At 47.6% G+C, this 27,067-nt stretch overlaps 1 protein-coding gene and 1 non-coding gene across 8 annotated transcripts in view; one reads left to right on the forward strand and one right to left on the reverse strand.

Moving 5' to 3' along the window:
- Nucleotides 1-27,067, reverse strand: part of REEP1 (receptor accessory protein 1) — a 135,843-nt gene that overhangs the window by 91,117 nt on the left and 17,659 nt on the right. The gene's annotated exons all lie outside the window — the stretch shown is intronic.
- Nucleotides 10,888-11,026, forward strand: LOC138438467 (small nucleolar RNA SNORA68). The gene has a single exon (XR_011256394.1). It is a non-coding gene; the product is annotated as a small nucleolar RNA SNORA68 (small nucleolar RNA).

Consider the following 27,067-nt stretch of genomic DNA (forward strand, 5'->3'; position numbering starts at 1 on the left):
AGAGGAAAAAACAAAGTCTGTATATTATGTTCTATCCAGAAGTTTCACTACTAAATATGTTCCTGCTATTGATAGACAGTAAAGAATCTGCCTGCAATTCTGGAGACCTGGGTTCAATCCCTGGGTCGGGAAGATGCCCTGGAGGAGAGCATGGCAACCTATTCCAGTATTCTTGCCCAGAGAATTGCATGGACAGAGGACCCTGGCAGGCTGCAGTCCACAGCATTGCACAGAGTCGGACCTGACTGAATTGACTTAGCATGTACACAAATACCTACACACACACTCTGCACATATATATTTGGCTGTGCTGGGTCTTCATTGCTGTGAACAGGCTTTCTCTCTAGTTGCAGCGAGTGGAAGCTACTCTTTATTTCAGTGCACAGGCTTCTCATTGCAATGGCTTCTCTTGTTGTGGAGCAGAGGCTTTAGGGTGCATGGGCTTCAGTAGTTGAGCCTTGCACGCTCTAGAGCACGGGCTCAGTAGTTGCAGTGCATGGGCTTAGTTGCCCTGCAGCACATGGGATCTTCTTGCACCAGAGATCAAACCTGTGTCCTCTGCATTGGAAAGTGGATTCTTAGCCTAAGATCACCAGAGAAGTCATATATATATATACATACATATATATATATATATACACATACATATATATATATATACATACATACATACATACATATATACATCTTGATTTCCTCTAGAAAAGATCTGGAGGTGACTTGGTTATAAATTGTGTGACACGTAAGAAATTATCACGATTCCAGGCCCCTGGGCTTGTCTGCAGGAAGGCTTGGGCAGCCAACAAAATCACTGTCACCTCACCCAAAGTGGGAGGAGCTCAGCTCAGTTCAGTCGCGTCCGACTCTTTGCAACCCCATGAATCGCAGCACGCCAGGCCTCCCTGTCCATCACCATCTCCCGGAGTTCACTCAGACTCACGTCCATCGAGTCAGTGATGCCATCCAGCCATCTCATCCTCTGTCATCCCCTTCTCCTCCTGACCCCAATCCCTCCCAGCATCACAGTCTTTTCCAATGAGTCAACTCTTTGCATGAGGTGGCCGAAGTACTGGAGCTTCAGTTTTAGCATCATTCCTTCCAAAGAAATCCCAGGGCTGATCTCCTTCAGAATGGACTGGTTGGATCTCCTTGCAGTCCAAGGGACTCTCAAGAGTCTTCTCCAACACCACAGTTCAAAAGCATCAATACTTCGGCACTCAGAGAGAAAGGCTAATCACATCCAGGCCTGACTCACCCGCTCCTGAAAGAACAGAGATTGTCTGCAGCAGGGCTGTCTGGCCAGTGCCCAGAACGCCTGCCTGATGAGAACACAAAAGCCCAGGAAAGGAAAAGGCAGAGTGGAAAACAGCCAGGGTTTCTTCAGTGAGTGCAATTTCAATTTTGAGAGGAGGTTCTCCAGCACATGTCTCGATCGTCAGGGAGTTGTTAATGACAAGGGACAGTTAAGGAAAAAGTGCAGCTAATGACTGCTACAGAACGGATCTGGCTGGGCATTGTGAACTGGGCTCCTGAGCTGGCCAATCCATCATCAAGAACATCTGTGCTTCAGGTGATGTAAGGAAGCCCACGGCTTCCCTGGGAAAAGATCAGCCAGTGCCAGCCTCCCAGATGTGCTGGTTGCTTACAACTCCTGGGGTGCAGCCATCAAGAGCAGACGGCCCCTGAGAGAGAAAGGCAAGGCCTTGGTTTGGGTAACAACATTTTGACGCTTGGAAAGGTAATCCTTGGTAGTGCTCTAAAAGGTGTGGAGGAGGGAGTTCCCTATTGGCTACTGGTTAGGATTCTGGGTTTTCACTGCCATGGCCTGGGTTGGATCCGTGGTCAGGGAACTGAGATCCTGCAAGTCACTGGGCCAAAAAGGAAAAAAAAGTTTTTTTTAAATGAGGGGTGGGGGTGGGGGGAGGAGGCAGGGGGAGGGGCTTCCCTGGTGGCTTAGTGGTAAAGAATCTGCCTGGCAATGCAGGGGACACAGGTTCTATCTCTCATCTGGGAAGGTCCTACATGCCATGGCAACTAAGCCCTGTGCACCAGAACCACTGAAGCCTGTGCCCTAGAGCCCAGGAGCCACAACTACTGATGCCCATGGCTCTAGAACCCATGCTCTGCAGCAAGAGATGCCGCCGCAGTGAGAAGCCTGTGCGTCACAACAGGAGAGTAGCCCCCGCTCACTGCAGCTAGGAAAAGCCCGTGCAGCAACGTAGACCCAGCACAGCCAAAAATAAATAAATAAAATTATATATAAAAAAAAGATGAGATAGAAGGATGCTTAGTGGCTAAGAAGCTGAAATACATCAAATAGTTTGCTTCATTTAGAAAAGATATTCCTCTCAACTACACAGAATGAGAACTGCTTTGGAACATCTGTTCCATTTGCTTTTGCAGATCTGAAAAGAATGGATAAAACTAGGTCACTAAGGAGAAAACAATTTCCAACACAAAACACAAAGAGTTGGATTAGAGGAGGGTGATATAAGAAATTTAGTCAATTCAGAATGAAAACAGTATGCTTTCTTTCCATTTGTTGCGAGCTCCAGATGGCCATGAAGACAGGGTGAACAGAAAGGGAAGTCCTGGTGAGGGATGGCCTGCTATCCTGGGAAACAACAGCAAGCAGAAACACTTCACATTTGGGGGGGGGGGGGGTTAACATCCCATAATAAGCGGTGCTAATTACTGAGCACAGTCCTAAGCACCCTATGTGCATTTGCAGGTACAACCACTCTAAGAAGTAGGCATGATTCTAATCTACATTTCTCAGGCTGAAGATGTCCATCAGAGAAGTTAAATAATCAGGCTAAGGTCACACAGAGGATGAGATGGTTGGATGGCATCACCGATTCAATGGACATGAGTTTGAGCAAGCTCCAGGAGTTGGTGATAGACAGGGAAGCCTGATGTGCTGCAGTCAATGGGGTCACAAAGAGTCAGACACGACTGAGGGGCTGAACTGAACAGGTCACACAGTGAGTCCATGTCAGGACTAAAATTAGAACGTGAGATTTCAAAGCCTCGGTGCTAAACGGATGTCCCAACTTTTTTTGACAGCACAAAATCAGTAAAATATTATGATATTCCTCAGGCTTTGCTGAGGAAATCTTGTTAAGTCATCATGAAGGCTGGTTTTATCTAAAATGAGCCTATCTAATACATAAGCCCACTTCCCAAGGCTCTTTCAAACTGTAACACAACTTGGGTCCTGCTGAAATCAAACAAAAGCTTAAGAGAACCTCCCACTGCATTGCGAGCCTACCCTCCCAACCTTGGGGCCTTCCCCAGGGAGTGTGTGCAGCGGGCCCTTTTCCCAGGCAGACCCACTGCCTGCTCTGCGCCAGCACTGCACTGTAAACCACCCATCCCATCTCCTCTTATCTTCATGGGGCCCAGAGGTTTCGCTGCCCACAGAGCTGGTCTGTGCTGCACCACTCACTGGGTGACAGTCCTTGGACAAGCACCCAGGAGACTCTCTGGGTTTATGTCCTCTACACAGTGGGGTATCCCCACCAGAGCCAGGAGTCCTGTCAGATTGGATGACATACAAGAAAACAGCGATGCATCACGAGACACGCAGGGCTGGAGGAAGCACAGGCTGGAGTCAGGACTGCAGGGAGAAACATCAATGACCTCAGATGTGCAGAGGACACCACCTTTATGGCAGAAAGTGAAGAGGAGCTAAAGAGCCTCTGGATGAAAGTGAAAGAGGAGGTGAAAAAGTTGGCTTAAAGCTCAACATTCAGAAAATGAAGATCATGGCATCTGGTTCCATCACTTCATGGCAAATAGATGGGAAAACAGTGGAAATAGTGTCAGACTTTATTTTTTGGGGTTCCAAAATCACTGCAGATGGTGACTGCAGCCATGAAATTAAAAGACGCTTATTCCTTGGAAGGAAAGTTATGACCAACTTAGATAGCATATTCAAAAGCAGAGACATTCCTTTGCCAACAAAGGTCCATCTAGTCAAGGCTATGGTTTTTCCAGTAGTCATGTATGGATGTGAGAGTTGGACTGTGAAGAAAGCTGAGCACCGAAGAACTGATGCTTTTGAACTGTGGTGTTGGAGAAGACTCTTGAGAGTCCCTTGGACTGCAAGGAGATCCAAACAGTCCATTCTAAAGGAGATCAGTCCTGGGTGTTCTTTGGAAGGAATGATGCTAAAGCTGAAACTCCATTACTTTGGCCACCTTCTTCCTGTAAAGAGTTGACCCATCGGAAAAGACTTTGATGCTGGGAGGGATTGGGGGCAGGAGGAGAAGGGGACGACAGAGGATGAGATGGCTGGATGGCATCACTGACTCGATGGGCGTGAGTTTGAGCGAACTCTGGGAGTTGGTGATGGACAGGGAGGCCTGGCATGCTGCAATTCATGGGGTCACAAAGAGTCAGACACGACTGAGCGACTGAACTGAACTGAAGCTCCAATACTTTGGCCACCTGATGTGAAGAGCCAACTCACTAGAAAAGACCCTGATATTGGGAAAGATTGATGGCAGGAGGAGAAGGGGGCGACAGAGGATGAGATGATTAGATGGCATCATCAACTCAGTGGACATGAGTTTGAACAAACTCTGGGGCATTGAGAAGGACAGGGAAGCCTGGCATGCTACAGCCCATGGGGTCGCAAAGAGTCAGACACAACTGAGCAACTGGGCAACAACACAAAAAAATACATTGAAAAGAAATGCTGCACACACCTGTGACGCTATTTCCCTATGGTGGAGGCTGTGAGCAAAGGACCACAGTGTCCCACTAACAGCAGGGTGAAGCAGGAGCTACCATGGGAGTTATACCTGAACAGCCCTGGGTGGGGCTGAGTCCAGCCCTTGTGCCTATAAGATGCAGGGATGCTTTGTGGCTGGGAGACCAGGATGGCACTGCCTGCAAGCCCCTTCCTGGGGTTAGTGGACACTAACATCCAACGAGCATGGTTTCCAGAGCACAGGGAGGAGTGCTGCTGTCTCAGTGGACTCTTCAAAGCATCCCGCCCTGAGTCTTTGCTTCCTTCTGGCTGCGTGACATCAGGGAAATGCCTGTTCCCAGAAGGTTCTGGCAGCGTCAGGGACACCTGTATTCACCCTGCCTCCATCCCAAAACAGAGAAAACGATGGACAAGCTCACACTACCTCCTCTCCCTGTGTGCATTTGACCAAGGAGGTTTTACTGTGAATGGTACACATGCTCGTGTGCTCAGTTGTGTCCAGCTCCTGGCAACCCCATGGACCATAGCCTGTCAGGCTCTTCTGTCCATGGGATTTCCCAAGCAAGGATATTGGAGTGGGTCACCACTTTCTACTTCAGGGAATCTTCCCAACCCAGGTATTGAACCCACGTTTCCTGCATTGGTAGGTGGACTCTTCACCACTGAGCCACTTGGGAAGCCATGAATGGTATGCTGCTGCTGCTGCTAAGTCGCTTCAGTCGTGTCCGACTCTGTGTGACCCCATAGATGGCAGCCCACCAGGCTCCCCCGTCCCTGGGATTCTCCAGGCAAGAACACCGGAGCGGGTTGCCATGTCCTTCTCCAATGCATGAAAGTGAAAAGTGAAAGTAAAGTCGCTCAGTCATGTCCGACTCTTAGTGACTCCATGGACTGCAGCCCACCAGGCCTCTCCATCCATGGGATTTTCCAGGCAAGAGTACTGGAGTGGGGCGCCACTGCCTTCTCCATGAATGGTATAGTTTAGCCCAAACTTCAGCATTGATAGGATCTTTTCTCAAACCCCAGCTCTGACTGGTCTGTGAAGAATTAAGCCTAGGCTAGCTTCCCAGGGGGCTCAGTGGTAAAGAACCTGCCTGCCAATGCAAGAGATGTGGGTTCAATCACTTGGCGGGTTAGATTCCCTGGATGAGGAAACGGCAACCCACTCCAGTATTCTTGCCTGGGAAACCCCATGGACAGAGGAGCCTGGTGGGCTACAGTCCACAGGGTCACAAAGAATCGGACACGACTCAGCAACTAAACAACAAGGCACCAGCCCTGGAGGTGTCCCTGGGGGTATGCTCTTCTGGGAGGGATAACTAAAGGAACCACAGCCTGTGGTGTAGTACGGTGTGGTTCTGTGGCTCATTTGCAGGTAGAGAAGGCAAGTTGCTTTTTACGGTGGGTTGGTTAGTTGGTTAGCAGTGGACTTCAACAGGAGGGGACTGGAGCACAGAGTGCTGGGTACAGGGGCCTGGTCTTCAGGAGGATCTGTATCAGTCAGGGCCTAGGGTGACATCTCTGGGTCCCTATGCACTGAACGGGGTGCAGCACAGAAGAAGGGCTCCCAGCTGAGGGTCAGGAACCATGTTTCTAGCCTCAGCTCTGATCCCAACTGGCAGCGTGATCTTGAGCCATCACACCATCCTTCCCAGACACCAAGCTCCCAATGCAGGGGGCCTGGGTTCAATCTCTGGTCAGGGAACTCGATCCCACATGCCACAACTAACAGTTCACATACAGCAACCAAAGATCCCAAGGGCCCAAGCCAAGACCCAGCGAAGCCAAATAAATAAATATTAAGAAAAAAACGAAATCACTGACCTACTGACCTATTGTATTGACCTGGTCCAGCAAGTGTCCAGCACTGCTCTGCTGACAAACCAGCAGTGAACAGATGGGGACAGAACCCTGTTGAGTTCTGGGGTACTCCTTCCCCTGGCTCAGGCATTCTTTCATCTGATGGCTGCAATCTGACCCAGCTCCAGTCCTGGCCTCTACTTAGCCTCTTGCCCTGTGTGGACACTGCTGAATGTGAACTGTCCCCTGAGCATCAACCCTGTCCCACTCTGCATCCTGAAAGAGCATGAGGATGTCAGCAAACACCCAAACAGTGGTGATGAGCAAACAAACAAAGCTGCTCCAAGGCCATCTGCACAGACGTGGACAGTCACCCCTCGCCAGGGTAGATTCCTGGGAAACTGCAGCAGGAAATAGAGCGGTCCAAAGGCAGATCGTGTTTTTGCTGTATCCCTTTGTCACCAGTAGATGGGAATCACGGGTCAGCAAAGCAGAATGCTGACACAGCTTTCCTTCGGATGGACGCATACAAAACAAAGAATGGACGGCCTGAGGTGGAAAACAGGAGCATACGGGTATGACTGAGTCTATGGGTGTGCAGATGAGCCAGCAATGAGGCAAAGCTGGGGTGAGGAGAAATGATACGCTTCTTGATGGAGCGATTCCACTGCTCCAAAATCTTCCATGGTGTGACTGCCCTGGTGGCCCAGTGGCTAACACTCCACCCTCCCAATGCAGGGGACCTGGGTCTGATCCCTGGTCCAGGAACTAGATCCCAAGCGCCACAGCTAGGAGTGTGCACGCCACGACTAAAAAATCCTGCATGCTGCAACAAAGACCCCCCCCCCCCCCACACCACAATTAAGACCCCACTCGGCCAAATAAATAAAGACAAAACTTCCACAGCTCCCGACTGACCGCAGGACACATCCAATTGCTTGCTTTGATATTGAGGGCCCCCACCAGCCAGCTGGGCCCACCCCACCAGCCTCATGTGCCCTCCACTAACTCCTGGGCACACATCATGTGTTTTTGCCACTGTGCCCTGCCATCATTCTCTTTGCCTGGAAGGTTCTTTCCCAGCTCTGTCTGCCAAAATCCCAAGCACTGGATTAGAAGCCTTGACATCGGGAGCCAGGTAATTATTTGCTGGTCAGGGAGGGGGCTGTCCTGGGCACTGAAGGATGTTCAGCAGCAACCCTGGTCTCTCCACTAGATGCCGGTAGCATTCCCTCCATCCCACCTGTGAGGATCAAAAATGCCTCCAGGAGGGAGATAAGTTCAAGTGGAAGGGGACATATGTATCCCTATGTCTGATTCATGTTGATGTATGGCAGAAACCAACATAATACTGTAAGGTATTATCCTTCAATTAAAAATAAGTAAATTTAAATTAAAAAGAGAAAAAAATGCCTTTAGAAGGACTTCACAGGTGGTCCAGTAGCTAAGACTCTGCACTCCCAATGCAGGGGGCCCAGGTTCAATCCCTGGCCAGGGAACTAGATCCCACATGCTGCAACTAAGGCCTGGTGCAGCTAAATAAATACATAAATACTTTAATTAAATGCCTCTAGATACTGGCAAATGTCCTCTGGGGGCCTAAGAGCCCCTGGCTGAGAACCCCTATTCTACACTCAGATCCCGGGCTACTCTTTTCATGAAGCCCTTCCCTGAACTTCTTAGAAGTGTAAATGGCTTTTGCACGCTTTGTAATAATCTATTAGCATTTAACATAGCTTCCTTTCAGCTTGATTTATATGTGCTTATATCACCCTCCCTGTCAGGCCATAAATTCCTTGAGGGCAGAGATCACCTATTGTTCATCTTCTACAAGCCACTCACTACCTGCTGGCCTAGTGAAATTCGACCACTAGGTTTAACTTGCTTACTGTTAATGTATGGATGTGAGCGTTGGACTGCGAAGAAGGCTGAGCGCCGAAGAATTGATGCTTTTGAACTGTGGTGTTGGAGAAGACTCTTGAGAGTCCCTTGAACTGCAAGGAGATCCAACCAGTCCATTCTGAAGGAGATCAGCCCTGGAATTTCTTTGGAAGGAATGATGCTAAAGCTGAAACTCCAGTACTTTGGCCACCTCATGCGAAGAGTTGACTCATTGGAAAAGACTCTGATGCTGGGAGGGATTGGGGGCAGGAGAAGGGGACAACAGAGGATGAGATGGCTGGATGGCATCACTGACTTGATGGACATGAATCTGAGTGAACTCCGGGAGTTGGTGATGGACAGGAAGGCCTGGCGTGCTGTGATTCATGGGGTCGCAAGACTGAGCGACTGAACTGAACTGAACTGTTAATATAAATATAACCTGTCTATGTTACTTGTTTCTGCTTATTGTAAAAAAAATTTTCAGACAGAAAAGGACAAGACCTGGACCTGGCGGTCCAGTGGTTAATTCCACTTCAGGGTGCACAGATTTGATTCCAGGTCAGGGAACTAAAAAAAAGAATAAAATAAAAATTACCCAGAATCCCACCATCCAGCAATAACAGTACTTAAATTGTTATACTGAATATGTCCTTCCAATACTGGTATACCAATAAAATACTGGTACATGTCCCTCCTCAGGGCTGCCCTGGTGGCTCAGTGGTGAAGAACCTGCCAGCCGATACAGGAGATGTGGGTTCAGTCCTTGGATGAGGAAGGTCCCCTGAAGAAAGAAATGGCAACCCACTTCAGTATTCTTGCCTGGGAAATCCTATGGACAGAGGAGCCTTAAGTTTAAACTATTCCTCAAACTTAACAACAAGAAACCAAAGCTTGCCGTAAGATTCAAACTCTGTAAATAATGGAAATAGGAGAAGAAATAAAGTTAAAAAAATTTTTTTTAATTAAAAACAAAACAAAACAAAAAGGGGAATTCATTGTAAAGAGTTAGGGAGTTGCAGCTGGACTCCATGGGGTCCTAGAAACTGGGCTGGAAGCTATTGGGAAGCCTATAGTTTAATAGTAAACTATTAATAGTAATAGTTTAAACTCTGCTGATTTAGGAATTAGCAGAGTCCATACTTTCTCTCCTTGTTGGCCGCACCACTCAACATGTGGGATCCTAGTTCCCCAACCAAGGATCTAACCTGTGCGCCCCACCCTCTGCAATCTTAACCACCGGACCACCAGGGAAGCCCCCAAATTCCCCTTTTTGGATGATGCTAAATCATCCAGTTGGTTTTGTCTCTCCTGGTTCATGTCGGAGAAAAGGGAGCAGTTGGGGGGGGGTGGGGGTTGGGGCAGTGAAGACTTGAGTAAGACACAGCCTCTGACAACTGATGCCTGAAAACTCAGATCCCCTTAACCTTCTCCTCTCCAACCTGAACTCAGGTCCCCTGGAGCTGACCGAGGCCTCCTGAGGGCAGATTATGCACCCGTGTGCATAAAGCCATTCACACTGCAGTTCTCCCAACAGACTCATTGTGATGGTGCCGAAACGTGAGGCTCCAGGTCCCGAGCTGAGAGAGCTGGAAATCCAGGACAGCAGTACCCACCCAGAGAGTATGTTTGCATAAGGATTCAGATCACCCCAACTAAACACAAGCACCCACCGTGAGGGTCTAAGGCCAGGGAAGCTGGGAGCTGTCCAACTTTTCCATCTGCTTCCCTTTGGAGCGCCTCTAAGCTCCTCTCAGAGCAGATCCTCAGCAGAAACCACAGCAGGCTTTCTCCTAGGGGCACACAGCCCTGTCCCTCCCAGGACCAGGTAACGGCAGCTGGCTTACCACCCCCTTTAGTCCAGCTCCTGCCAGAGCCAGGAGAAAAACCACCCCCTAAATACCGAGAAGGGCATTTCATCTCTACCACTTACTGACTTCATGATTTTGAATGTTACTTAAGTTCTCTAAGTTTCAGTTCCCTCATCTACAAAAATTAGAAATAACAACAGTTCCCACTGTAAGGATGAAATGAAATGAGAATTTTAAAGGGACCAGAGTATTAAAACAAACGTTAATAGCTTTAAAGTGTTAGCTTTCCATCTCCCATTTTGTTCATATTAAATGTTTTAATTAATTTTTTCAATTTGTGCTGTGTGTTGTGTCTGACTCTTGGCGACCCGATGGACTGTAGCCCGTCAGGCTACTCTGTCCATGGAATTCTCCAGGCAACAATATTGGGTTGGGTTGCCATTTCGTCCTCCAGGAGATCTTCCCCACCCAGGGACCGAGCCCTCATCTTACATCTCCTGCGTTGGCAGGTGTGTTATTAACCACTAGCACCACCTGGAAAGCCCATTCATATTAAATGTTTTACGTAATTTTTTTCAATATAATGTCAATTTAAAAAACATAATCTATGTGAGATCCTCCTTAGCTGGAAAATAAAAACTTGATTAGGGTTCATTCTATTTTTTAAGTGTCCTCAAAATGGCACCAATTCCAGAAGTATATCAGCAAAAATAAGCAATACCACGGTTTAAACAGGGATGCCAATAGCAAGTGGATCTTATCGCCTTTGGGGGGCTACAACTGTACCCCTCAAAGTGAATTTGCAGGTTCTGTGTGCTTAGTCACTCAATTGTGTCTAACTTTTTAAGACCCTGTGGACTGTAGTCTGCCAGGCTTCTCTGTCCATGGGATTTTTCAGGCCAGGATACTGGAGTGGGTTGCCATTTCCTCCTCCACGGGATCTTCCCAACCTAGGGATCAAAACTACATCTCTTGTGTCTCCTGCATTGCTTAATGCAGAGTATACTTAATATTTCAACAGATGTATATGTGCAAGAGGGTGCAAGTTCAGCTTCCAGGCAGGTCCAGTTTCCTGCCTGGAAATGAATGACCTCTTGGAAACCCACCTTTGTTTTCTCCTGGGCTTAACTGGCCAGGAAGCCCCAGGCAGATGAATGCACAGTAGCGACCTCTCTGCACCATGACAGCAACGAATGCTGCACCTTCACTCCATTTTCCTTTAATGTCTGGTAGATTTTATAAAGCCAGATGGGCTTCCTGAAGCTTGAATTCCTCAATGATGGATGTTCAGCCAATGCATTGCTGTCTGAAGCCCCCTGCCCACAGGTCAGCAAGCAGCTTCTTTCCCTCCCTACTTCGGAAAGCCACAGTCTGTCTGGGGTCATGGAAGAGGCAGCTATGCTGAGAGCCCTGGCCCTTGTCACTGAGGGCCAAGCTCCCAGCCCTGGACTGCAAGGCAACAAGCCTGTCTCCACACAGGGGCTCCAAACACAGGAAAAGCTGACACTTCCTCCAGACAGATTTTCCAGGCAAGAATATTGGAGCTGGTTGCCATTTCCTTCTCCAGGGGATCTTCCCATTGCAGGGATCGAACTTGCATCTCCTATGTCTCTTGCATTGGCAGGTGGATTCTTTACCACTAGCGCTACCTGGGAAGCCCCCTCCAGATGGAAGCCATAGCCAGTTAAGAGGATATCAGGCTGATTCATGTTGATGTATGGCAGAAACCAACAACACTGTAAAGCAATTATCCTTCAATTAAAATTTTTAAAAAAGAGGATATCAGTGCTTCTTTTTTTTTTTTTTCACCTCCATTTGTTTTTTTTAAAGAATTTACAAACCCAATCATCCAGAACTGCCGATGGGAGGAGAGATTGGTATGATCTTTCTGGGAGGCAAGTTGCTCTTATCTCTCAAATCCTTATAGCTTTGCTATCCTCTGACCTAGTAACTGTACTCCTGGGAACCTACCCAAAAGAAATCAGAGGTAAACAAAGATTAAGGCACAAATACATCCCATGGTTTTTTATTACAAAAGAAATGGAAAATAATACAGCTGTCCAACAATTTTAAAAAGAGGAATTGACTGTACAATTTTAAAAGGTTACTAAAATTCTGTTTTGAAATATTGTGGACACAAGGATATATTAATATAATAATGTTAATGGGAAAGCAAGATACACAGTAACTCCAACCACACAAAATTTTTGTGTTCAGAAAGCCTTAAGGATCCCCCCAGAATGCATTTCTATAATGGACTTATGAGTGACTTTATCTTCTTTATCCTTTCCTTTTCTCTGCCATCCTATTGCCCAGAGTAGCATTCAATCCTTATCCATCAGTCAGGATCTAAAGATGAGTGGGACAGTCCTGACATCACCAAGTTCAAGTCTAGCTGAATGACAGTCAGGTCATCACACCCACAGCAGCGCTCTGTGAGCTGAGGCTGGGCTGCTAAATTAGCAGGGGATGCTCCAGGAGATGTTGAACGATGAGCAGGAGCTTGGTAGATTCAGGAGGAAGAAGGGGACACTTCAGGAAGGGAAAAAACATGAGCAAATCCCAGAAACAAGTAAGAGCATCGTGGGTTTGGGGCTACAACACCAGCTGGGTACCTTCTGCCAGGGGGGGTCCTTCCAAAGGCTGAGAGGAGGAGGGAAAATTAAAAAGGAAGTGCCAAGGAGGGTGATTGAAAATAGGAAGCAGGACAAACTCTAGGGGACTTCCCTGGAGGTCCAATGGTTAAGGCCCTCCCCCACTTCTAACGCAGGGGATGTGGGTTCAAACTCTGGTGGGGAACTATGATTCCACATGCTGAAGGGCGTGGCCAAAAATTAAAATAAATAAAACAAACCTGAAGTAGGATGAAGTCTATCTCTTTACACAGTGCTTGGCACACAGAAGCTATGAGTAAATAAGTGAAGGAATGAGTGAGTGCCTGCATGAATGAATGAATGACTCAGGGGCAGAGAGAAGGTTAGAGAAGCAGTTTACGACCAAAACAGCAAGGAAAACCAGGGAGTTGGAGTTTCCCCTCTTTGGAAAGTGGGTAGAGATCCATTCACACATACGCCTCATGGTCTCCCAAAACTTACAAATATTCCAATAAAATAAAGGAACAATTCTTGTAAAACCGTTAGCAACTAAGCCCCAGATTTCATAGGAAAGAAAGATGCATGGACCCAAACACACCACAGCCCCAACCAGATGAAGGTGAGTCTGCTGTGCTCGAGAAGGAGCACACAAGCCACTGCAATTCCCTCCACTCCCCTCCTTCAGGCTCAGACGCCCAGACTCCGATGTTTCATTTGTAATCACCGACTCTTGGGGAGAACAGCGTTAAAAGCTATCACCTGCCCCCAAAAGGAAAAGAATCACCCTGTGAGTCCCTCTGCACCAACAAGCTCCTCCCCTCCCATCCCCTCCTCCCGACTCCACCAACAATAAGGGTTTCTAATAATTAGTGCACACAAACCCTCAAAGGGGCCCCACCGTGTTGCAAGAGTGCGCTGTTAAGAAGTTCATTATAAATGAGAACAAAAACCATTTCCCCATACTAGTGGATCACACTAGTAACCATGAAAACACTGCACTGAGGCACAGACACTGTTTGGCACAGCCACGCTGCCCATTCACCTCTCTCACAAGGACCCCCCCCCACCCCCCCCAACCCCAGGCACGAATAGAGGACCCTGCCTCCAGCCAAAGCTGATTCAGGCACTGTTGGCCCCCAGCTGGACCTCTCCAATTCTCCCCCCGCCCAGGAATTTAGAATTAGAGCTGAGCGATCTACAGGTTACTAAAAATGAGGACTGTAGGCACAGTGGCAAAGAATCCACCTGCCAATGCAGGAGAAGCAAGAGATACACGGGTTCAATCCCTGGGTCAGGAAGATTCCTTGGGGAAGGAAATGGCAACTCACTCCAGTATTCTTGCCTGGAGAACCTCATGGATAGAGGAGCCTGGCAAGCTACAGTCCATGGGGGCGCAAAGAGTCGGACACAACTAAGTGTGCACGCGTGCACACACACACAGACACACACACACACAGAATGGCCATATCTGACCAAATGCTCACCAAAGCAAAAAAGGATGTCTGCAGAGACAGAAAGAAGGGAGCACAGAGAAGCAAAGACAATATTTCATGCTGAAAGAGACAGACAGACATGCTGTATAAGGACAGAGCTGAGTCTTTTTATTTTAAGCTCATATACTCTCTGGGTTCTCACCATGCTCAGCTCCTGGTTTCAGTCCTTTCTAAAGTCCAGGTGGACTCTGTCCTCTCATACTCCGGGTGCCATCCCAACATCCTTCCCACAAACATCCTCTCTTGCTGAAGCTGATCAGAAGCACATTTCTTTTCAGTTCAGTTCAGTTGCTCAGTCATATCTGACTCTTTGAGACCCCATGGACTGCAGCACACCTGCAGTCTCTCCTGGAGTTTGCTCAAACTCATGTCCATCAAGTCAGTGATGCCATCCAACCATCTCATCCTCTGTCATCCCCCTCTCCTCCTGCCTTTAATCTTTCCCAGCATCAGGGTCTTTTCCAATAAGTCAGTTCTTCACATCAGGTAGCCAAAGTATTGGAGTTTCAGTATCAGTCCTTCCAATGAATATTCAGGACTGATTTCCTTTAGGATTGACTGCATTGATCTCCTTGCAATCCAAGGGACTCTGTTACTTGCAACCAAAGAGTTTTACTGAGACACCACCAAAACTGCTTGGGCACAACACTCCATACACCTGTGGGTGCACAGATTGGGCAAGGCCAGTGTCTACACCAGCCCCACCACCCCTCTCCCTAGCTTCCACCCCCTCCTCCAATCTCCAACAGCTGTCAGTATTTCCTCTTGGATCATATACTTCCCCTCAAACCCCATTTCCTTATGTCAGGGGCTCTTAAATGTGAGGTACATCAGAATTCCTCGGTGGGCTTGTTAACACACAGATTGCTTGGCCACCTCCAGAGTGTCTGAGTCTGTGGGTCTAACATAGGGCCCAAGCCTGTCTTTCTAGCAAGATCCCAGGTGGTACTACAGCTGGCCCTGGAGCACAGCTTGAAGATCACTGCCCTATTTCCTTCCATGGAAACAAGGCATCCACCCCTGTTCAGGGGCTTCCCTGGCGGCTCAGACGCTAAAGAATCCACCTGCAATGTGGGAGACCCAGGTTCAATCCCTGGGTTGGGAAGATCCCCTGGAGGAGGAAATGGCAACCCACTCCAGTATTCTTGCCTGGAAAACTCCATGGACAGAGGAGCCTGGCGGGCTACAGTCCAGGGGGTCACAATAGAGTTGGATATGACTAAGCACACACACACTGATACAGGTGTGCAGTCTGGCCGATCCAGCCACACCCAGCACACCACGGGAGTTCTCACACGGCCCTCCTGATGCTCCCTGTGCTCTGCTCCTACTCTAAATCAAGTCCCACCTCTTCTGTGAGACTTCTCCCACCCACCCTCATCAAAAAAACACTAGGCCTCTCTTCCTGAAATGCAGAATATACAAAAACAGTTGAGTAAAGATAATCTAGTTTCCCATTTCCCCACCGTTGCTTGAAAAAGTGTGATCATAATAAAATACTTCCAATTGGCTTACACTGGTAGGTAGTCTTTATCCACTCGTCCAAAAAAAAAAAAAGAAAAGGACTGATGGCTTTTCATGTAAAACAATCTACAGCATCACACTGGCAACGTTTTCCCACATGCTGGAGACAAACAGTTACTGTAACTTTATCAAATGAAAGAACAAAATGTATGTCCCTCCCTCTTGCTAAGGGTCATGCGATCTACAAACAGGCGGCTGGGAGTTCTATGGACAGACCTCAAAGAACACTAACAGAAACAGCTATTTGTTCTCACTCAGAACCATACAGGAAATTCTGACAGGGCCACTCACTACTGGGAGCAGGGGAATCAGTGCTCTATGTATGAAAGCCATTTGATGCCATGCATCAAAAGCTTTTCAAAGACTCACACCTGTTTATCCCTAATTCCATCAGCATAAGGAAAACATCTGAAAAACAAAGGCCAGCAATACCACTCCCTATAGTCACACACATGCACAAAGTCAGAAACAAACGGGGCGTCTCACACGAGCATGACTCTCACATCCACAAATTCATCTATTGTCATCCATGCTCCCCAGGTGGCGCTGGTGGCAGAGAACCCACTTGCCAATGCAGGAGATGCGGGTTCCATCCCTGGGTGGGGAAGGTCCCCTGGAGGAGGGCACGGCGACGGGGATGGCAACCCACTTCAGTATTCTTGCCTGGAGAATCCCATGGACAGGGAAGCCTGGTGAGCTACAGTCCATGGGGTTGTAAAGAGTCAGACACAACTGAAGTGACTTAGCACATGCCAAAAAGGATTTACTATATACTTAATTGTGTTCAATTTAGAATGGATAACAGCCCTTAAAAGTGGATATTTACAAACTATCTGAAACAGCACAACACTGTTTAGAGCATTATCTTCAGGTGAAAAGTAGAATACAAAATTGTTACTATGTATAAGCACAACTGCATATTTTTACAAATTAACTTCAAAAGCAGAAAAGGACCAGAAAGATTCTCTATGGTGTTATCAGCAGTCCTGGTGGGAAGACGGAAACAGTAATACTTTTTCCTTTATATTTTTACGTGTCTTCCAACTAATGATGAGCTCATTTTTAAAGCATAGCTTAACATAAATATAGAAACCAAATGGGGTGTGGGCGTCAGGTGTTCCCTATCATATAGCTCGGAGAAAATCACCTGTTCTTGATAGAAACATGTATCACCTGTTCTTGATAGAAACATGTATCGGATTACGAGAACAAAAGGCAGACCAATGCAGAGAAGGCAGGGCTGGGAAGACCTTTGCTGTCAGCCAAGTGCACACTGCTAAGAATCTTTTAGATGCAAGATTCAAAGGCAAAAACAACAACAACAAAAAAAAACGTGAGTGGTGACAGCCCTGCTGCTCAATTGGACAGGATTACAGAAAAAGAGGGGGAAAACACATGTGATGTTAGGAAGGCACTTTCAAGGATGACCCAGCTCAGATCGTGTCTTAAACTGCTGGCAGTGAAAGAATAACAGCATTTCTCCTGGGGGTCTCAGAGCCTCCCAGGTCTGCTTAACAAGTTCACCCTACGAGCCCAGAAGGGCAGGACTGCAGACAGCTGGTGTAAGGACCAGAACTGCAGTCCAGACTATCACTCACTGATGGAGACCTGGACTAGTCAGCCTCTGGGCTCTTATTGTCCTCCTCTGTAAAATGGGAGGGTCTTGGAAGAGAGTCATTTGGTTGTTAGTAACAGAAACTGCTCAAGCTGGCATAAGCAACAAAGTGAATCTGTGGGGAGGACCCTGGGGTAAAGTCAGAACCCCAGGGCAGCTGGGCTCTGGGAGCGTCTAGGACTGGGGACTGGAGAGCCTAGGAAAGCAGGCAGGGTTTCTCACACCTCTGTGCTCCCTAATTATCTGCGTCACTCTTCCTTCTCTGCTAACCCATCTTCCACATGCTCTTTGTGGCAGAACACAGCCTGCACACCTCCTCAGGCTTACTTATGACGACTCCTGCCTCTTGAATAATTGGTGTTTTAGCTCAGGCTACCATAATGACGTACTACAAACTGAGGGCTTAAATCACAGAAATTTATTCTCCCACAGTTCCGGAGGTTCAAAGTCCAAGATGAGAGTACTGGCATGGCTGGGATCTGGTGAGGACTGACAGATGGCCAGCTTTCTCTCTGCGTCCTCCTGTCACAGACAGGGTGGTGCGAGAGCTCTCTGGCACCTCTTCTTACAACAGCACTAATCCCATCATGGTGGGGGGGGGGGGCATCCTTGTGACCTCACCTGAACGTAATTACCGGTGGTAATTCCTTGGTGGCTCAGTGGTAAAGAGTCCACCTGCCACAGGAGATGCAGGTTCAATCTCTGGTCTGGGAAGATCCCATATGATGTGGAGCAACTGAGCTCGTGTGCCACAACTATTGAGCCTGTGCTCTAGAGTCTGGGAGCCACACAACTGAAGCCCACACCCCCTAGAGCCCAGCTCAGTAACAAGAGAAGCTGCCAAATGAGAAGCCCTGATACCGGAACTAGAGAAAAGCGTGTATAGTGACAAGACTCAGCACAGCCAAAACAAAATAAAGAAGGTTATTTATAAATAAATAAACCTAATTACTTCCCAAAGGCCCCACCTCCAAATATAATACCTTCTCACTGGATGTTAGGACTTCAATATATAAATTCGTGCCTGCATGCTCAGTCGTGTCTGACTCTTTTGTGATCCCATGGGTTGTAACCCACCAGGCTCCGCTGGTTCATGGGATTTCTGAGGCAAGAATACTGCAGTGGATCCCTCCTCCAGGGGATCTTCCCGACCCAGGGATCGAATCTGCATCTCCTGCATTGGCAGGCAGGTTCTTGAATCACCTGAATCACCTAGGAAGCCCCTATATAAATTGGAGGAAAACACAATTCAGTCCATGGAAACTGGCTACTTCTGAATCTCACTTCTCGGTTGCCAAGAGAGGGAAAACAGAACTGGTTCAGTCTTGAGTCAAGTGGTCATCCAGCACAAACCTGGTTTCCAGGATTGTTTCCCCAGTCCTGTCTCTACCCTGTCACCTGAATGAAAAGCTATTAAAGCAGCAAGTCAAGAACTGTTCCTATTGGTCAATATTTCCCACAAAACTAAACACTCATAGAGGATAAAGGTCATTTCTGTCTTATCTACCACCACCTCCTCAAGCCCATGACAGAAGCAGGCACACAGAAAATGTTCAATGCCTGATGGTTGCTTTTTGGCAAAATGGGGATGGACTTCCCCAGTGGTCCAGTGGTTGAGCATCCACCTGCCAGTGCAAGGGACACAGGTTCAATCCCTGGTCCAGAAGGAGCCCTGGTTCACACGCTACAGGGCAACTTAGCCCATGCACCACAACTACTTGGACCAAACTCGCAAACTGATGCTCTGCAGTAAGAGAAGCCATCGCAATGAGAAGCCCATGCTCCGCAACTAGAGAATAGCCCCCACTCGCCACAACCAGAGAAAGCCTACATGCAGCAACCAAGACCCAGTGCACTGAAAAGTAAATACATTTTTTAAAAATGGGAGAAGGATAAGGAGTTTGTACTCCAAAGATATATATATAGAGACATACCATCACTTTCTTGGAGCCAGAGTATGATTTCCACCCTAAACGTCAAGAAGACTTTCCTTTGAGTCAAACTTTCTTGTTTCTTAATTTTTCCCAGGCAAAGAAAATTATCACCTACCATTGCTTGGAAAATGCACTACATGTATGTTGAATACTAACAATGTATAAAGTGTATAGAGCAGAAAAAGGATCAAAAGACGGATTGTCTACCTTCAAGGACTGAGACCTGAGCCCAACCGAAAAGCCATCAATATTAGCAAAGAAATAAGAAAACATGTGATATGTCTCAAGACAGCTGGGAAGAATATTGTCCAGTGACCGGTGCGAGCGAGCAGAGTGTGCTTTGAGGGTGTAGGACACGGAATCAACCTTAGTCTAGAGTGGCCCAGGAAGAAAAAGCAGATGTTAAAGATGGGTGGGATACAGCTTGGTGAGGTAGGGATGTGGCCTTCAGGAATAGGGTAGCAGCGACTCAAGTCAAAGCATGGAAAGCACACAACATATGTAGGGATGGTCACAGAGAACAGTGAATAAGGTCCTTTAGAAATACATTATGGAGGGCCTTGAACAACTGCAAAATTCTATACTGGATAACTGAATGGCTGTGAGCACTGAAAGGGCTTCCCAGGTGGCCCAGGGGTAAAGAATTCACCTGTCAATGCAGGACACACAGATTCGATCTCTGGGTTGGGAAGATCCCCTGGAGGAGGAAACGGCAACCTGCTCCAGTATTTTTGCATGGGAGATCCCATGGACAGAGGAGCCGGGTGGGCTACAGTCCATGGGGTCACAAAGACTTGGACACGACAGAGCAGCTGAGCACACAAAAGGGCACTGGAGAGGAGATAGAACAAGTACCTGGACCCTGAGCAGGTCCTCTAAGGACAGTCATGCCAGGCAGCCCTGTTTCTTCTTAAAACAGGGAAACCAGCAGGGGACTGTGAGTTTTGCAAGGTCATGAGTACAAGTTCCCATAAACTTGATATAAGAAATTTCCATAAACTTGATGGCTTAAAATAACAAATTTATTCTCTCAGTTCCAGAGGGGAGACGTCTGAAACCAAGGTATCAGCAGGGCCACACTCCCTCCAAAGGCTTAAGGGGAGAATCCTTCCCTGTCTTTTCCGAGTTTCTGGGGGCTGCCAGCAGTCCCTGGTGTTCCCTGGACTGCAGAGGCATCGCTGTAAAATGCCTCAACTGTTACATGGTATTCTCCCCCTGCATGTCTCAGTCTGCATCCAGATTTCCTTCTTATAAGGACACCAGTCACTGGATTGGAGCCAACCCTAATCCAGAGTGAACTCATCCTAACTTGACTACATTTGCAAAGCCTCTATTCCCAAATAAAGTCACATTCTGAGGTCTTGGGTGGGTTTCCCTGGTGGCTCAGCAGTAAGGAATCTGCCTGCAGTGCAGGAGATGCAGGAGACGTGGGTTCAATCCCTGAGTGGGGAAGATCCCCTGGAGAGGGAAATGGCCACCCATTCCTTGAATATTCTTGCCTAGAGAATTCCATGGACAGAGGAGCCTGGCGAGCTACAATCCATAGGGTCACAAAGAATCAGACGTGACTGAGCATGCACATATCTTTGTGTCTTGTGTATATGAGGTCTCAGGTAGACACGAACTTTGGGGAGACACTCTTCACATCAGCACAGACACTAAATAACTCTCACCTTTATGTGCTGGTTCGAGAAACTAACAGCCACATAAGCAACTGTTCCATTATCCTGCATGAAAAGTGACTCAAAGGACTTCCCTGGTGGTTCAGAGGCTAAGACTCTGCACTGCCAATGCAGGAGCCTGGGTTCGATCCCTGGTCAGGGAACTAGATCCCACATGTTGTAACTAAAGAGTTAACCAAGAGTTTACATGCTACAGCTAAAGATCCTGCACACCACAAGGAAGAACGGAGATCTCACATGCTCCAACTAAGATCTGGCACAGTCAAATAAATATTAGAAAAAAAGTGACTCGATGTACTACTGTGATGGACGCCACCAAAGGAGGAGTCCCCACGCCAGGACAAGTTAAAGCTCTAGATGACTTCCAAAATTCCTTCCGATTATACACACGTGGGGTTCAAGGTTCCATCAATTATTTCTGTTATACTGACTTAGCAATTCAGGCCTCTCTCTCCATTCCTACTGCCAAGACTCTGGTTCAACCCTGTTGCTTCAAACTTGATAGAACTGTTTTCACATCACTTCCTCTTTCTAAAAACCTTCACTGGCTCACTCCTGTCTAAAAGCAAAGTCCTGTACTTTGACCTCAAATCTACCTTCCCCACCTGAACTCCCTAGACATCCCAACATGAATTCTCAACTTGAGTCAGTCTGGTCCTTCAAACACAGCTGGCACGTTTCACCCCCACACCTTAGCCTGGCACGTGCCTGCCTCCCGGCAGAAGGGAATCCAAGTTGCACCTGGAAGACCACTTGCTCCTCTTTCACATCACCTCTGAGGACCAACCAGCCCAGCCCTCAGTGCTCTGGCATCTCCGTGAGTCTGACTGCCCGCAGAAGGGCTGGATCCTTGCTCTCTCACTGCCTTCCACTATTGATGATCCTTTCTGGACACAAAGAATGCTGCAACATCCAAACAGAGACAGACAAAGGCTGTGAAATCAGCGCCAATGGATAACCATTAAGAACTGGGCAAATTCCTTAACCTTTCTAAGCCTCAGACTGCTCATCTGTAACACGGAATAATACTACGTACCTATCCTATCAGACTATTGTCAGCGTAAAGTGAAACAATACATGCACAGCTGCCCATGCAACATCTTACATGGAGTGCCAATAAAAGTACTCATTTGCAGACTTCCCTGGTGGTCCAGTGGTTAAGACTCCACGCTCCCAATGCAGGGGACCTGGGTTCGATCTCTGGCCAGGGAATTAGATTCCATATGCTACAACTAAGAGTGACTAAGAGTTCGAAGGCTAAAGCTCCTGCATGCCACAACTAAAGATTTTGCATGCTATAACTAAAAAAAAAACACACAAAAACTAAAAGATCCTGTTTGCTGCAACAAGGACTTGAGATCCTCATACTGCAACTAAGACCTGGTGCAGCCAAATAAATAAATGAGTATATTTTTAAAGTACTTACTTGTATCATGGTTGTGATGTGCTAAGTCGCTTCAGTCGTGTCTGACTCTTTGCAACCCTATGGACTGTAGCCAAACAGGCTCCTCTGTTCATGGAATTCTCCAGGCAAGAATTCTGGAGTGAGTTGCCATTTGCTTCTTTAGGGGACCTTCCCAACCCAGGGATCAAAACCTGCATCTCTTATGCCTCCTGCATTGGCAGGCGGGTTGGACCCAAGTTTTGCGTTTAGGTCTGGGGACCAAGGCACAGATCTGTGTCCCTCCAGAACCAAGCAACAAACAGCCAATGACTATCAGGTGACATATGTCGTAGGACCCTGTAAGCATTTAGCTACCCCTCCCCTCATTTTATGAATGGGGAGACTGGGACCCAGGCAGGCAAAGTGACTCACCCGAGCTCACAGAACTGTTAAGCAGCAGAGCCACGAATGAACTGGGCAATGACTATTTTCTTACATCAAATGTTGAAGTCAGTTTGGGCTTTGGTTACCTCACTGGTAAAACAGGGATACTAATGCCTACCTGCCCAAGTTGCTCTGGAAATACTGCATCAGGCTGGTGAGGGAAATGACCAGGTGTATGATGAGCAGTACAGAAAAGATCTTCACAACCCAGATAATCACGATGGTGTGATCACTCATCTAGAGCCAGACATCCTGGAATGTGAAGTCAAGTGGGCCTTAGAAAGCATCACTACGAACAAAGCTAGTGGAGGTGATGGCATTCCGGTTGAGCTATTTCAAATCCTAGAAGATGATGCTGTGAGTGTTGCACTCAATATGCCAGCAAATTTGGAAAACTCAGCAGTGGCCACAGGACTGGAAAAGGTCAGTTTTCATTCCAATCCCAAAGAAAGGCAATGCCAAAGAATGCTCAAACTACAGCACAGTTGCACTCATCTCACATGCTAGTAAAGTAATGCTCAAAATTCTCCAAGCCAGGCTTCAGCAATACATGAACCGTGAACTTCCAGATGTTCAAGCTGGTTTCAGAAAAGGCAGAGGAACCAGAGATCAAATTGCCAACATCCGCTGGATCATCGAAAAAGCAAGAGAGTTCCAGAAAAACATCTATTTCTGGTTTATTGACTATGCCAAAGCCTTTGACTGTGTGGATCACAATAAACTGTGGAAAATTCTTCAAGAGATGGGAATACCAGACCACCTGACCTACCTCTTGAGAAATCTGTATGCAGGTCAGAAAGCAACAGTTAGAACTGGACATGGAACAACAGACTGGTTCCAAATAGGAAAAGGAGTATGTCAAGGGTGTATATTGTCACCCTGCTTATTTAACTTCTATGCAGAGTACATCATGAGAAACGCTGGACTGGAAGAAACACAAGCTGGAATCAAGATTGCCGGGAGAAATATCGATAACCTCAGATATGCAGATGATACCACCCTTATGGCAGAAAGTGAAGAGGAGCTAAAAAGCCTCTTGATGAAAGTGAAAGAGGAGAGTGAAAAAGTTGGCTTAAAGCTCAACATTCAGAAAACTAAGATCGTGGCATCCGGTCCCATCACTTCATGGGAAATAGATGGGGAAACAGTGGAAACAGTGTCAGGCTTTATTTTGGGGGGCTCCAAAATCACGGCAGATGGTGATTGCAGCCATGAAATTAAAAGACGCTTACTCCTTGGAAGAAAAGTTATGAGCAACCTAGATAGCATATTCAAAAGCAGAGACATTCCTTTGCTGACTAAGGTCCATCTAGTCAAGGTTATGGTTTTTCCTGTGGTCACGTATGGATGTGAGAGTTGGACTATGAAGAAGGCTTAGTGCCGAAGAATTGATGCTTTTGAACTGTGGTGTTGGAGAAGACTCTTGAGAGTCCCTTGGACTGCAAGGAGATCCAACCAGTCCATTCTGAAGGAGCCCTGGGATTTCTTTGGAAGGAATAATGCTAAAGCTGAAACTGCAGTACTTTGGCCACCTCATGAGAAGAGTTGACTCATTGGAAAAGACTCTGATGCTGGGAGGGATTGGGGGCAGGAGGAGAAGGGGACGACAGGGGATGAGATGGCTGGATGGCATCACTGACTCGATGGACGTGAGTCTGAGTGAACTCCGGGAGTTGGTGATGGACAGGGAGGCCTGGTGTGCTGCGATTCATGGGGTTGCAAAGAGTCGGACATGACTGAGCGACTGAACTGAACTGAATGATGAGCAGTGGTAATCTCCAGTAGCCTTCAGTAACCGGACCAGGTGGGGCTGAGTAGACCCAGGGGCATGTGCCCCAGGGGCAGCCACTGCTCAGCTCAGCTGATGCTGCCCTGCTCAAATCACCCTGGGGCCTCGATTGTCTGAGTCTTCCAGAGAAGACAGAAATCTGGATGCGGGTGCCACAGCTCTCAATTTTAAATGTGGTTAATGACTCAAATTTCAAATACCACAAGGCAAATAAGGGCAGGTGAGCTGGTCTCAGCCTGGAAGCCACCATGCTTGTGACTCTGTAACCAACAAGAGGGGCTTCCCTGGTGGCTCAGTGGTAAAGAATCCACCCGCCAATGCAGGAGAAGCAGGTTCAATCCTTGGGTCAGGAAGATTCCCTGGAGGGCACAGCAACCCACTCCTGTATTCTTGCCTGGAGAATTCCATGGACAGAGTCTCATGTAGATGGGTGGGCTACAGTCTGTGGGGTCTCAAAGAGTCAGACACGACTGAGCGACTGAGCATGCCCATACACACCATGGGGTAAAGAAAGGACTGCCCCACAGTGAGTGGGATGGTCCATCTATCTGGAAAGCTGCCTCCAGACTGTCTTCCCAGGATCAGAGCTCCCACTCCAAGTGACTTCACCCAGCCACACAGCTCCCAGCCTGGTGACCACTGTTGATCTTACCCTGCCCCCAACCGGCACCATGTCCTGCAGGAAAAGTACCTGCTGGCTCAGAGCCTCATTAAGCTCAAAGAGCTGCCCCCAGGGCAGTGCTGAGCCTCAGTTACACCCAGGGGGAAACTGCAGGGCTGGGCTGACCTTAGAGCTTGGAGGCCACCTCTCCTGAGATGAGGCAAGCACAGGTTGGGAGAGCAATCAGGCAGGACTGAGCCGGCCAGGCCAGGAAGGACAGCACCTGGGCTTGTTCAGTTGCTCAGATGAGTCCATCTCTTTGCAGTCCACTGCAACATGGCAGCTTTCCTGTCTTCCACTATCTCCCAAACTCCTGGAGTTTGCTCAAACTCATACCATTGAGACAGTGATGCTATCTAACCAGACAGGTGTGTGACCAAAATCAGGAGGGCAAGATGCTTGCTAGGAGCTTCTGAGGAAGAAGCTTCCTTGTGTCCCATGAAGATACTCACAGAGATGTCCTCTTCCTCATGGACCCCAAAGCCCCTAGAAGCTGCTAGAAATCACCATGTGTCCACAAGGGGAACCAGCCTTAACACTGGTGTAGGGGAGAGACCAAGAGAACCAGGTGCTGACCCTGGGCTGCTGGATCAAGCCTCATCTGAAGTCAGCCCCATCCTAGACTTTTAAGTTATGTGAGCCAGCATGAGCTGTATTTTTTTTTTTTCTTGGAACCAAAAGAATTCTAAGTGCTACACCTCTGAACCTCAGAAATGAGCACTCAAAAGGATATCATTATTTTCAATAGTATCAGAGAAGATATTTGGATATTACCCTCCCATTGAAAACAACTAAAAATTCTGGATTTAAAGAAACGGTAAATTTTTTCTTTTTTACCAAGTGATCAAGTTTAGTGGGCTTCCTCGGTCGCTCAGTGGTAAAGAATCCACCTGCCAATGCAGGAGATGTGGGTTCAATTCTTGGATTCAGAAGATCCCCTGGAGAAGGAAATGGCAACCCACTCCAGTGTTCTGGCCTGAGAAATTCCACAGAAAGAGCCTGGTGGGCTACAATCTATGGGGTTACAAAGAGTTGGACATGACTTTGTGACTAAACAAGGATGACGACAAGTTTGGTGTAATCAATCACGGGAGAGCCGGACATTCTGTCCACTTGACAGAAGGTAGTGGGAAGTGCATCTCACCATCTGTACAATGTTTGACTTGACTCTAACCATGAGGACAAGTCTGACACGTCCAGAACATCTATATCACAGTCAAGAGTCTCCATAAAGTTGACAGGACTTCCAGGTGGCACTAGTGGTAAAGAACCCACCTGCCAATGCAGGAAATATAAGAGAAGCAAGTTCAACCCCTGGGTCAGGAAAACCCCTGGAGGAGGGCATGGCAACCTACTCCAATATTTGTGCCTGGAGAATCCCATGGACAGAGGAGCCTGGCAGGCTATAGTCCACAGTGTCGCAAAGAGTTGGGACACGACTGAAGTGACTTAACACGCACAAATGGGGGACTGTTCTAGGTTAGTCAGAGATGCAATAGCCAGATAACATGTGTGAGCTTTAACTGGATCCAAATAGAAACAAGAAAAAAATAAAGAGTTTCTTAAAAACTGGGGTTAGTTTGAGTATGGACCACATGTTGGATGAAGCTGTGGAGTGGCAGTTATTTTCATTAAGTATGGAAATGATTGTTGATTGTATAGAACAGTGAATGGTTCTCAAGCAGGCTCCACAGACTTCTGGGAAACCTCCAAACCCTTTCCAGGGGTTTCTGGGACC

The sequence above is a fragment of the Ovis canadensis genome, chromosome 3, assembly GCF_042477335.2.
Source record: "Ovis canadensis isolate MfBH-ARS-UI-01 breed Bighorn chromosome 3, ARS-UI_OviCan_v2, whole genome shotgun sequence".
NCBI classification, from domain to species: domain Eukaryota; kingdom Metazoa; phylum Chordata; class Mammalia; order Artiodactyla; family Bovidae; genus Ovis; species Ovis canadensis.